Source organism: Natator depressus, chromosome 15 (assembly GCF_965152275.1).
Source record: "Natator depressus isolate rNatDep1 chromosome 15, rNatDep2.hap1, whole genome shotgun sequence".
NCBI classification, from domain to species: Eukaryota; Metazoa; Chordata; order Testudines; family Cheloniidae; genus Natator; species Natator depressus.
This window is the reverse complement of record NC_134248.1, coordinates 14,984,018-14,996,423: the sequence shown is the minus strand read 5'-3', so window position 1 is coordinate 14,996,423 and position 12,406 is coordinate 14,984,018.

The following is a 12,406-nucleotide window of genomic DNA, read 5'->3' as shown; positions in this document are numbered from 1 at the left end:
GTTAAACAACAATAGAATGCCATTTATTTAAATATTTTTGGATGTTTTCTACATTTTCAAATATATTGATTTCAACTATAACATGGAATACAAAGTGTATAGTGCTCACTTTATATTTATTTTTATTACAAATATTTGCACTGTAAAAACCACAAGAAATAGTATTTTTCAATTCACTTAATACAAGTACTGTAGTGCAATCTCTTTATCATGGAAGTTAAACTTACAAATGTAGAATTATGTACAAAAAAAACCTGCATTCAAAAACAAAACAATGTAAAACTTTAGAGCCTGCAAGTCCACTCAGTCCTATTTCTTGTTCAGCCAATTGCTCAGACAAACAAGTTTGTTTACATTTTCAGAAGATAATGCTGCCCACTTCTTGTTCACAATGTCATCAGAAAGTGAGAACAGGTGTTCTCATGGCACTGTTGTAGCCGGCGACTCAAGATATTTATGTGCCAGGTGCACTAATGTTTCATATGTCCCTTCATGCTTCAACCACCGTTCCAGAGGACATGTGTCCATGCTGATGTTGGGTTCTGCTCGATAACAATCCAAAGCAGTGTGGACCGACGCATGTTCATTTTCATCATCTGAGTCAGATGCCCACCAGCAGAAAGTTGGTTTTCTTTTTTGGTGGTTCGGGTTCAGTAGTTTCCGCATTAGAATGTTGCTCTTTTAAGACTTCTGAAAGCACGCTCCACACCTCATCCCTCTCAGATTTTGGAAGGCTAATCAGATTCTTAAACCTTGGGTCAAGTGCTATAGCTATCTTTAGAAATCTCACATTCGTACCTTCTTTGTGTTTTGTCAAATCTGCAGCGAAAGTGTTCTTAAAATGAACAACATGTGCTGAGTCATCATCCGAGACTACTATAACATGAAATATATGGCAGAATACGGGTAAAATAGAGCCGGAGACATACAATTTTCCCGCAAGGAGTTCAAGTCACAAATTTAATTAACGCATTATTTTTTTAAAGAGTGTCATCAGCCTGGAAGCATGCCCTCTTGAATGGCGGCCGAAGCATGAAGGGGCATACAAATGTTTAGCATATCCGGCACGTAAATACCTTGCAATGCCGGCTACAAAAGTCCCATGCGAACACCTGTTCTCACTTTCTGGTGACATTGTAAATAAGAAGTGGGCAGCATGATCTCCCATAAATATAAACAAACTTGTTTGTCTTAGTGATTGGCTGAACAAGAAATTGGACTTAATGGACTAGTAAGCTCTAAAGTTTTACATTGTTTTGTTTTTGAGTGCAGTTATGTAACAACAACAAAAATCTACATTTGTAAATTGCACTTTCACGATAAAGAGATTGCACTACGGTACTTGTATGAGGTGAATTGAAAAGTACTGTTTCTTTTGTTTATAATTTTTACAGTGCAAATATTTGTAATAAAAAATCATAATATAGATTGAGCAGTTGTATTCTGTGTTGTAATTGAAATCAATATATTAGAAAATATAGAAAAACATCCAAAAATACTTAATAAATTTGAATTGGTTTTCTATGGTTTAACAATGCGATTAAAACTGTGATTAATCATGATTAATTTTTTTAACCGCGATTAATTTTTTTGAATTAATCATGTGAGTTAACTGCGATTAATTGACAGCCCTAAATAATAGGCATACTAAGCTTTGATAAAATAATGTTTGGTTAAAGAAATGAACTGAAAGCCCAGGAACTTTATTCATTGCTATGTTTATGATTGATCTGTGATCACACCAAAACGTCTGGATTTCCACAAGTCTCATAATATCATAGGAGAATTAGGTGAATTCTTGAGTAAGTGCCCTTGAAGTATTTCTAGAAAGACAGTCCTGTACTGAACTGACTAGTATTTATGGGCACTACTGCCATCTACTGGAAGAAATTAAAACTGCTCGGCTGCATGTTAGGTAGAAAGAGGCAAATAATTCACATAGAAAGAAAAGGAGAACTTGTGGCACCTTAGAGACTAACCAATTTATTTGAGCATAAGCTTTCATGAGCTACAGCTCACTTCATCGGATGCATACTGTGGAAAGTGTAGAAGATCTTTTTATACACACAAAGCATGAAAAAATACCTCCTTCATGCATCCGATGAAGTGAGCTGTAGCTCACGAAAGCTTATGCTCAAATAAATTGGTTAGTCTCTAAGGTGCCACAAGTACTCCTTTTCTTTTTGCAAATACAGACTAACACGGCTGTTACTCTGAAACAATTCACATAGAATTATTTCTGCAATGAATTTCACCTTTCTCCCCCCCCCCCAGCTTGTGGATCATCCAAACACCACAAAATTCTTGAGCATATTTGTTGTTCACATTCAGTCACAAATTTCTTCTTCAAATTAATGCTAGCTTGCAGATTGCTTGCAATTTGTTACAATATTGTGATGCAGACAATTCACAGTTATTGGAGGGTAAGCTAGCAACAGCCAGACCTCACAGCAATAACACACAAATAAACAAGAAAACTGTACATGAATGTTTTTGAGAGTACCCCAAAATAAAGTTGGGAGGACGCGTGCAATTAGATTTTCTTGGACAGATTTGGACTCCAATTGGAAATCAAACTATATATAGCTCTTCTGCTTATCTAGATCATGTACTTATAGCCCTTATTACTATAGTATGTGAGTATCTCGCAATCATTTAGCATCACAGTACCCATGTGCAATAGGGCAGTGCTATTGATCCCCATTTTACAGACAGGAAATGAGGCACAGAGAAGCTAAGTAACTTGCCCAAGGTCACACAGGAAGTCTGTGGCACTGCAGGGACTTGACCCAGAACTCCCAAGTCCTAGGCTAGTGCCCTAACTACTGGACCATCCATCCTCTCTTGTGAGCTACTGGTTGTCCCCTGTACCTTTATGCTTCTGAGACCCCTCTTTGTCCTGACCACAAACCAGACAGATCACTTGCTTTTATCCTCCCTCTGCTGGACTATTTGAGTGCAGATCTGTGCACCCATAAGCAAAATGTTAGCTCACAGAAAATATAGTTTTTCTCACAGAGATTTCTCAGCTTGGTTGGAGAGAGGTTTCCAGCCCTCCATCAGCAGATGTTTGCACAGAGGGTCAAATTCAGAAAAAGTGCGTAAGATGGTGTAAGTTAGGCTACACTTCCCCTAGCTCTACTTACTCCCACTCTACCAATGTTTGAGGACACTCGTAATTTACATGCTGAGAAGCTGGAAGAAGCCAGAAGAAGCTACTGTTATTTAAAGTACAGTGGAAGGTTCTAAAATTTACAGTTTCTTCCACCTCTTCAGCACGTAAGTTCACCAAGTTCGCTCCTTCACACCTCAGCAGAGTGTGTGTAAGTTGAGCTAAGGCAGTCTGAGGGAATGAAAGAGGCTCTGTACGTTACACCACATTATGCAGCACTGCTGCATTTGGGCCAAAGGCTTTGTAGCTGGTCCACATAAATGAGTTTATTAGTCAAAGACGAACTTGAGCCCTCTGTATTCAACAGACGTGATAGTCCTGGCTGCATGCAAGACTAGGTCCTTACAACTCGTGTGGGACAGAGAGCTTGTATATTCCCACCACCACCGGTCCTGTCCTTAGCTAGGGGAGCCTAGAGCCCTTTCAGTGTAAATGCAATGTGGAATATTATGTTTTTGAGAGGATCAGCTGTGTGGGGAAGGGAAGAACAGCCAAGCCAGGTGGTTGTGGGGAGGGGAGAAGTGTGCAAGGGGCAGGTGTGGGCAGAGACAGAGGGCTGGTTATGAGGGGAGGAGGAAGGAGAGACAGGCCTCTACTACCCACTTAAAGGAGAACTGGAGAGAACTCATTTATACTTCTGAAATGATTCACCCATCAAACATCAAGAGAGAAAACAACCAGGCACTTGTCGCTTCTGCCATAATCTTCCCAGCCAAGAAACTCTGCCTGCCAGGAAACGCTTGAGGGAGTTAACTCACAAAACCAGACTCACTACTATTTGATCCACCCTGGAAAATGAAGATTGGGTATTTTTCCAAAACTTGCTATTTTGGAAACTCACATGGAGACAGCAAATAGATGGTCTGGATATTAGGATACGGACTATGGACAATCATATTGCCATATAGAGACAGGTCACAGACAAAGGCCAAAAACATTGGAATTCGAGAAGCCTGGTAACGAAGATATCTCAGACATGGTCACTTTGATGGACAGCCTGGTGCTCCAAGTTCTAAAACTTAACATTCACAAAGACCTGAGTTAAAGTCCCTAGAAATACCTGTTCTGAGTGTGTCTAAAATGAGGAGACCAATTTTTAAACTTGGGCTTTGTTAGGGGACTCGGTTCTCCATCTGGGCACTCACGCTGGCATCTGAAAGAACAACATGTCTATAGTTCCTTCCATCTGAGGCTCTCAAAACACTTCACAAATATTAAGGAATAAGCCTCCCAGCTGTCCTGTGAGGGAGGTGATTATTACTATCCCCATGCAACAGATTGAGAAACTGAGCGACAAGAAGTATAAGTGACTTCTCCAATGTCTCTCAGTAAATCTGTGACAGCTGCGATTGGAACTCAGATTTCCTGATTCCCAATCCTGTGCTTTAACCAATGACTATTTGAGTGCAGATCTGTGCACCCATATGCAAAACTGGGTGTTCTAACTTACGTGTCCGAGTTTGAAAATTGGGCCCAGTGTCATTGTTCGCTCACAAATACCTAGTCCCCCTACTTGCTGCAGCTTGTTTTACTCTGATTGCTTGTAATTAAAAGCCTCAGAGTACTTGGGAGTAATATATTCCTGTTTATCTTTTGACAGACCAATAGATACTAGAGCCAGCAGCATGATTAAAGACTTAAAAGACTAATTTTTCACAATAATAAAAACATATTAAACATTTCATTACTTATTGATGGCAAATTGCCATCCTGTTGATCATTAGTCAGCACACAATTAAATAGTGATAGGAATAATACACCAAGTGTAATGGATAGTCTACTAACTTACACTATATAAAGAATGCTCTCTGAGAGCAGCTTGGAGTAAAAGTGCTTTTAAAAAATATATTCCTAGCTGTATCACATGCTTGGCTTATAGTCACTCCAGTTCTTTATGCATTTTAAAATGTAGGTCTCTCTGTCTAATCTTAAGGTTTTAATCTACTGCCTAGCAATGTTGTGTCTGAGCACCTTCCAAGTAAAACTGATAGCAATCAATTTCCTATCATCACTCACAATTTCTCTGTCACTAAAGCTGAACAGGTTATTTATTATTTGACAGTGCTCAGGTATGTACTAGGTGCCTCCCAATACAGATAAAAGAACAAAGGAGCTTACAAGCCATGTCACAGATTCAACACATGCTTAACTTTAAGCGTGTGAGTAGTCCCATTGACTTCAGTGCAACAACTCACAAGGGGTTCATGATAAGTACGTGTATGAGCCTTTGCAGGATCCGGACTTTATTTCAGACATGACACTATGCAGGGAGGGAGGATAAGAAGGACCTGATCCAAAGCCACTGAAGTCAATAGGAATCTTTCCAATAACTTTGATGGAATCTGGATCAGATCCCAAGACAGCAAGAAGAGCATGGGGCAAGAAGGGCAGGGGTAACATTAATATGCAGTTGCTCAAGCCAGATCTACACTAGGAAAGTTTTGCCAGTATAGCTACAATTGGCAAACTCTCCTAAGCTTTGTCTACACTAGCTTTTGTCTGTAAAACTTTTGTCAGGGGTGTGAAGAAACAACCCCCCTGACCGACATAAGTTTCACTGACAAAAACACCAGTGGACAGCGCTATGTTGGTGGGAGATGCTCTTCTGCCGACATAGCTTCCACCACTCGGTAGGGGTGGTTTAATTATGCTGGCGGGAGAGCTCTCTCCCGCCAGCATAGAGCAGCTACACGGGAAACCTTATAGTAGCAATTTTCTTCCTCAATCAGTGCCACTGTATGGTCTGTAGTGTAGACAAAGCCCTAGTGTAGACAGTTTATATTGGGGAAAATGCTTTTGCTGGTATACCTTATAACAGTTCCTTGACTGAAATAAGCTATACTAGCACAAACAATTCTATGCCAGTTTAACTCAGTCTACTCTAGGGCTTTTGCTGGTATAGGACTGTCCTAAAATGAATCAGACCCCTAACTGACATTGCTATACTGGCAAAAGTTTCTAGAGTAGAACTGGCCTCTTTGAGGCTAGTGCCCAGCACAATGGAGTAAAGAACCTGTGCTTGGTTAAATACATGCAATATATAAAAGTCCTTGCTAGCCAGTTTCTCATGGCATAGGGTAGTAGCCTTGGGATCAGCTCAGCAAGTGATTTTGGGGTGGGATGTGGCAGCATGGAAGGGATTCAAATATGTCCTAAATTTGCTGAGAGAGAGAGAATAAAAAGATGTCAAAAGGGGGCAAAATGGCAAACTGTAAATGTCTCTTAAGGTGTAGCTCTGCCTCCTGCAGCCCTGATTCTGCAAAGGTTTAATGTGTGCTTAGCTTTAAGCATCTGAGTTATTCCAGTTAAGCCTGCAAGTCTTTGCAGGATTGGGGCCTAATTTAGTAAAAGAATGAAACCTGTGTTAGTACAACATGCCTAGTAACCTTCTTTGCTCTTCTCTGTCCATAATGGCTCCTGCCAGTCCTTCTGTGGCACTGACTGAGGGAGAAAACTGTATACCCCTTCTGTCTAAAACCTTGTCCCCGAGCTGTTACCTAATCCTAGCTTTGCCTCCACTGTGATCAGAGCTCAGTTCCCCTCCGCAAGGTGCCCATATAACAGCTAGCAGTTACTTGTTTCAGGTCATCTGATAGAATCATAGAAATGTAGGGCTGGAAGGGACCTCAAGGGATTATCAAGTCCAGCCCTTTGTGCTGAGGCTGGACCAAGTAAACCTAGACCATCCCTGACAGGTGTTTGTTCAACCTGTTTTTAAAAACCTCCAATGCAGCGATTCCACAGCCTCCCTTGGAAGCCTGTTCCAGTGCTTAACTACCCTTAGAGTTAGAAAGATTTTCCTAATATCTAACCTAAATCTCCCTTGCAGCAGATTAAGCCCATTACTTCTTGTCCTACGTCCTGTGGATATGGAGAACAATTGATCACCTTCCTCTTTATAACAGCCCTTACATATTTGAAGACTGCATTAAATAGTCCCTCCCACTCCCCCAGTCTTCTTTTCTCAAGATTAAACATGCCCAGTTTTTAAAAACTTTCCTCATAAGACTCCGTGGGTGCTCCGGGTCTGGACAAGATGGTCATTTCCTTTGTGGGAAGCTCGCTCAGACAATACATTCCTTTTGGAAACCATTTTCCACTGACTAATGTTTAACTTTTGCCCTCTCCCAAAAATGAATGACTGTTTTCTGGGGGTGTCCATGTCTCATCTCTTTCTCTCTGAGAGTTGTGTACATATTCAGTCTCCTTTGTCGGGCTAATGACTCTAAACAACATCAGCATCTGCAAGGAACTCCCTGAGATTTGGATTTCTTATCCTAGGATTTCACAGAATCGAGAAAAGGCTTTTGGTTCCTGGAGAAACCTACCAAAAGGGATTTGTCTAAATACAGGCAATTTTAACAGGATCCCACACACAACAATGGAGTACTTCAGTTAGCCTCTCTCTAGTCCAGTGGTTCTCACACTTTTGTACTGGTGACCCCTTTCACATAGCAAGCCTCTGAGTGTGACCCCCCCCTTATAAATTAAAAACACTTTTAAAATATATTTAACACCATTCTAAATGCTGGAGGCAAAGCAGGGTTTGGGGTGAAGGCTGACAGCTCGCGATCACCCATGTAATAACCTCCCGACCCCCTAAGGGGTCCTGACCCCCAGTTTGAGAACCCCTGCCCTAGTCCAACACCAGCTACTCTACTTAACCATGCTACTTCTTCTTCTGGCCTATGCAAGAAGAGTACAGCCGTAGTCTGAACATTTAGGGACAATCCTAACAACTGAGATGAGACTTACTGAACATTGATGAAACTTGGTCCTCTACCTTCATAGTTGAGAACATTGATAATACATTTTTGGGACTATTCACACAATCTATTAAACCTTTTTTCTCTCTGTATTAAGGAAAAGAAGCAGTTAAAAGCCCAGAGAAACAGGATTTTACATGCAACATAAGAGATAGGCCTGAATCCAATACTAAATGGTAGCTTGTGATCTAAACTATGTCCTCCCAGACGACTTATCTATTCCACCCAATGCCCCTCCCCATCCCAGGATAAGAATCTTAGGCACTTCCTGGTCAAGGTCAATTGGATTGGATTTCAGCTCTAGATCAACACCTAAACTCAGAGCTGCAAACAGACAAAGGTAAGTAAAAAACAGGACTGAACAGCTACCCTGGCAATTCATGAACCAAATGGTGCCAGTGAAAAAAGATTTTGATTCATCTTACACTGGGGAAACAAAAGAAAACATCTTGTGTGATTGCACTAGTCATGCCATTTACAGCTGCAGGTACAAATCTAACCTCATCAGTAGGTCTGAGAAAGGGAATCATCTCTTTATATGGTGAGTGTTGTGGGCATTTTGTCTGGGAGAGAAGGATATTCTACCTATCTGTCTATGTCAGGGTTTTCTATACCACTCATTACTGTAGTATCTAAGTGCTTCCCAGGCCTGGTAAGGCTGTGTTTGGGAATAGTTTTATATCTGAATCCATCGGGGCATGTTGGGATGCAACAGGTGGGAAATATACACCAAGGTCATACAGAAAATATTAAATACAGTAGAACCTCAGTTTTATGAAGGTCTCACAGGACACCTAAGACCTTTGTAAATGTGAGGATTCAGATAACTCAGGTTTTCTTGATAATTGGTTGGTTGATTTAGCTCACAAGAGCTTCAGTTTCATGGATCTTAGTGGACCTGTAGAGCTTAGCAGATGGTGAGGAGTGAGGCTTCAGTCAGCACAGCATTTGGGGACCTACCTGCTTTATTGTTGAACAGTTTGGACAGTTGGATTTGCTCTAGGAAGCCCAGAGTAGTTGATCCAATGAGGTTTTCTTTCATTCTGAATAACATGCATTTTCTACTGATGGGATTCAGGTTCTCATTAACCTGAGAATGCAACACAAAACTCAGCTGAAACCAGAGCATTTCAACTAGTTTTGTGACAAAGCTGTACAACGATGCAAACTGATGTGAAACCATAAATCAGCCCTAGGTTCAGCTATGGAAAAAAAAATTAGACCAAGGTCCGTGGAAACATCCAGCATTGTAGTGCATCTTTGCATAAATGTAAACTGATTTTTTCATTTATAACAAAGCAGGAAAGAAGGAGAGGTGCCTGTGTTTTCTAGTTTCAGGAGTAAAGTTTGGTAATAATACCATCCCATCTTCTTGCCCTCTTGTACCATGGTGCTGGGTTAGGAACCCTGCCCTTTTGGTATAAATGAGGATACCTGGCATTCTCAGGTACTATGGCACTGAGCTCTGTGGAAATGCCCACCAACAGTCACAAGGTAAATAAAATATCTTTTATTGGACCAACTTCCAATGGTGAGAGAGAGAGACAAGCTTTCCAGCCATGAAGAGCTCTTCGTCAGGTGTGGGAAAGGAACTCCCCGGGTCAAAACAAAATCCAAGGTGGAACAGATTGTTAAGGAAAAGTAGTTCACACATATTGTAAAAGACCATTCAAGGTAGAGTGGCCTGTTAATACCTTTGCTGTCACAGGACAAAAAGAGGGGGTTAGTGGGTTATACGTTGTTGTAGTCGACATCCTGAGAGTGAAGGGCTACGAGGTACAGATGGACGCCCTGATCGTTGGAGCCCTGGGCGCCTGGGACCCCTGCAACAAGCGTGTGCTGCGGACCTGTGGGATCAGTCAACGCTATGCACGGCTCATGCGGCACCTCATGGTCTCGGAAATGATCCGATGGTCCAGGGACATCTACATCAAACACGTCACCGGCCACCGACAGTACCAGGAGGTGTGAGCCGGAGCGACATTGTGCTTCGACTACGAGAAAGGGACTAAGAGACTTTGTCCATTGGACCATATGAACTGGAACCATAATCTCACTGAACGTTAAATCTCGCCAAATGAGGGTCAATCCATCCTCATCATCGTATCCACTCATTATATACTCCACACCTGAACATAGCCATTATATGAACAACATACCCTCATATCTCGATGTCTGTAGTGTGACCCATCAACCTTTTACCCCCAATCAGAAATATTACAGTGTTATACCAATAAAATAAAAACCAGCAGGATCTTATTAAAGGGGAAAAGGCAAAATGTCACATTTATTGTGAATACAGAAAGAATCATAGTAAGCAGTTAGTTATAGCTATAACATTCCATTCAATTTCATATGTATTCACACATTCATTCATACACACACACACACACACACAGGTTCTTCAAGGTTGTTATCATAGTTATCAGCCTTAGAGTTGCTCATGCCAAGCCACTGGCCAGGTGGCCTGGACATGAGGAGGGAGCAGGGCCTTGTCAGATGCTCATCTGACGCTCCTGGAAGTTGGTTTGCAGAATCAGACCCCAAAGTTCTCACTTTCTAGAGTCCATTTTTATTGGAATTTCTTCCTATGCCAGTCTATGGGAATTGCTTCATCATGCTGTTGCTGAATCAATCAGCAGATGGCACATTCCTGACGGCTCCGTGCTGCCAGATGTTATCTTGTTCTTTGGTTCTCCCATTCTTGAGGCTGTTGGGTGGATTCCAGTCTGCCCTCCGGGGGTCCTCTGGTTATTTCCACTTGACACCTTCTTCAGCTGATGGACACTGGATTCTTAGGCTGGCACCAAACTGATCATTCAGTTATTATCCACACCAAGCATCCATCCACATACGTCCTCTATCTCTATTTTAATCACAATTGTTAACAAAGCGAGATGAATACAACAAAAGGTCGGGGAGTCTCTGGGTGCTGTTTCTGTTGTTACAGAGTATTGCTTTGAGTCTCTCTCTGTGTGAGTAGTTGTTGTTACAAAGAATTGCTTTGAGAATAGACTCTGTCTTAGAATGTACTAACACAATTAGCAGCTTGCAAGTTTCACACATAGAGGGAGAGAAACAGTACCAAAAACCAAGAGACCTCTTAATTAGTAATACCCTGGAATTTAAACTATGGGGAATCAAACTCATTTGTGATTTTAATACAGAACTTCTTTAATATGATCCAACAACAGATTATGTATTCCTTACGCCATCCGATCCTAAACTGAACTTCGCACTCCTTGATAATCTGTACGTTATTTCCTGATAACAAGAAACTTCTATGCTTCAACTTTGTACCATTCGCTTTTTTTAAACATCATCTTAATAAAATCCAGTGTCTCTGTTCAGTCCATGATTTTTGATGTCTGGCACAGTCATGAATTTAAGCTCCCAGGCTCATCTTTTGAAAGTGTTGTGCCGGTTTCCTCTGAGGATGAGGACTGACAGGTCAGATATACAGAGATCACTTTGTGAAAAATGTTCATGCACAGGTGATACGGTGTTTTTGTGTTTTATCATTTTCCTGTGTGTGTTCATTCAAGAGCATAGTGATTGTCTGGTTTCACCCACGTAGTTGTTATTGGGGCATTTAGTGCACTGGAAGAGGTATACCACATGTTGTGATAGGCATGTTTAGGACCCATGGATCTTGAAAGGTGTTTTGTTTGGGGGTGTGGATCATTGTAGGAGTGGCAATATGTCTGCAGGTTTTGCATCTGTTGTTCTGCCAGGGTCTGGTGCTGCTCTGAGTTGTTGTGTCCTGATCTGTCGGGAGCTTGCTTCTGATGATGAGCTTGGAGAAGTTCGGGAGTTGTCTGAAGGACAGAAACAGGGGTTCAGCAAAGATTTCTTTCAGGATGGGGTCCCCATCAAGTAAGGGTTGTAGGTGTTTGATGATATCCTGTAGGGGTTCCAGTGTGAGGTGGTAGGCAACAACTAGGGGTATGTAGGCAGAGGGGGTTTTATTTCTGTATTGAAGCAGGTTTTCTTGGGGTATTTGGGTGGCCTATTCCATGATGCAATCTACTTCTCTGGTGGAGTGTCCTTGTATGGTGAAAGTGGTTTAAAGTGTGTTAAGGTATATCTTGGACTTTCTCCTCAGAGCATATTCTGTGATATGGCTGTAGATAACAGATTTCTTGGTGTGTTCGGGGCAGTTAGTGGATCTATGAAGGTAGGTGTGGTGATCCGTGGGTTTCTTGTATATAGTTGTCTGTAGGTTCCATTGTTGAAGCTGATTGTGGTGTCCAGGAAGTTGATGTTAGTGTGGGAGTGCTCCAGAGAGAGTTTAATGGATGTGAGTTGGTTGTTGAAGTGGAAATCTATGAGGGAGTTTAAGTTGTCTGTCCAGAGGATGAAAATATCATTGATGTATCTCAGATATATCACTGGTTATATGGTGCATTTGTTTAGAAATTCTTCTTCAAGGTGGCCCGGGAAGAGGCTGGCATATTGGGAAGCCATC